General features: G+C 36.8%; 1 non-coding gene across 1 annotated transcript; it reads left to right on the top strand.

Annotated features, from left to right (window-relative positions):
* Nucleotides 1-331: 331 nt before the first annotated feature.
* LOC146892520 (U6 spliceosomal RNA) lies at nucleotides 332-438 on the top strand. The gene has a single exon (XR_015004640.2). It is a non-coding gene; the product is annotated as a U6 spliceosomal RNA (small nuclear RNA).
* Nucleotides 439-1679: the final 1241 nt, after the last annotated feature.

Below are 1679 nucleotides of genomic sequence, written 5' to 3'. Positions count from 1 at the left end.
TCAATATTACTGTCTAGTATAATTTCAAATAGTCTCTGAGTGCTCAGTAGTGTTTTTCTGAAGTTCTTGTTTGAGGTTCTGGCCAGAATGATGTAAGATATTGCACCATTTGAACTAACAAAGTTAGAATCATTTTGAGCATCTGTTAACCAAAACCAATACTAAAGTAGTTTTATCAGCATCATGACACCGTAACAGCTGATTGGAATCACTATTGTGGGGGCCTATCTTCTTCCTGGATTCTTCAAATATTACTGAAGGAAATTGTTTTTCATTGTGAAAACCTAAATATTATTCCTATATACATAAATTCGATAAAAGTTATAATAGACTGCTCGCTTTGGCAGCACATATACTAAAATTGGAACGATACAGAGAAGATTAGCATGGCCCCAGTGCAAGGATGACACACAAATTCGTGAAGCATTACATATTTTTATAAAAACAAATTTAAACAATTCGTAGCTACAAATACAGCCTTACAGAAAGTACTAGAAGGCAAAATACAACCCAAGGAATCCAACATTCCTAACACCGTCTACAATAACTCAGGCATCTGGCAACCCTTCACAAGCATAACTCAAAGAAGGGAAAAACACACTCCACTACCCCCCCCACAAAAGAAATAACCGGAGTCAACAACCACTGGTCATTAATATCACTTAATATCAATGAACTCAATTCACCTATAAAAAGGCACAAAATTAGAGACTGGATACGAAAACAGGATCCAAAATTCTGCTGTTTACAAGAAACATACCTCAACCACAAAGAAGGACATCTACTCAGAGTAAAGGGTTGGGAAAAGGTTTTCCAAGCAAACGGACCTAAGAAACAAGCAGGTGTGGCCATTCTAATATCTAACAAAATTGACTTGAAACTAAAATCTATCAGAAGAGATGGAGATCGATATTTCATACTCATAACAGGAACAATTCATCAGGAGGAAGTCTCAATCCTGAATATCAATGCCCCTAATATAAAGGCACACACTTATGTAAAAGAAGCACTTCTAGAACTCAAGGCAGTCATCAAACCACACACACTAATAGTAGGAGACTTCAACACACCTCTCTGACCAATGGACAGATCAATCAGACAGAAACCCAACAGAGAAATAAGAGAATTAATGGAGGTATTGAATCAAATGGACTTAACAGATATCTATAGAACATTCCACCCAAATAGGAAAGAATAGACCTTCTTCTCTGCGGCCCATGGAACCTTCTCAAAAATTAACCATATACTTGGTAACAAAGCAAACTTCCACAGATACAAAAAAATATTAGTAACCACCTGTATCTTCTCAGATCACCATGGATTAAAGTTAGAATTCAACAACAATGCTACCCCCAGGAAGCCAACAAAGTCATGGAAGTTGAACTGTCAACTATTGAATCACCGCTGGGTCAAGGAAGAAATAAAGAAAGAAATTAAAGTCTTCCTTGAATTTAATGAAAATAAATACACAACATACTCAAATCTATGGGACACTATGAAAGCAGTGCTAAGAGGAAAGTTCATAGCACTAAGTGCCCAATTAAAGAAAACGGAGAAAGCACACATTGGAGACTTAATAGCACACTTGAAATCACTAGAAAAACAAAGAAGCTGACTCACCCAGGAGGACTGGGTAGAAGACTGGAAATAATCAAACTGAGGCCTGGAATCAACAAAAC

This window comes from Myodes glareolus, chromosome 11 (assembly GCF_982192425.1).
Source record: "Myodes glareolus chromosome 11, mMyoGla1.1, whole genome shotgun sequence".
In the NCBI taxonomy this organism is placed as follows: Eukaryota; Metazoa; Chordata; class Mammalia; order Rodentia; family Cricetidae; genus Myodes; species Myodes glareolus.
This window is presented reverse-complemented; position numbering and strand designations above follow the sequence as displayed.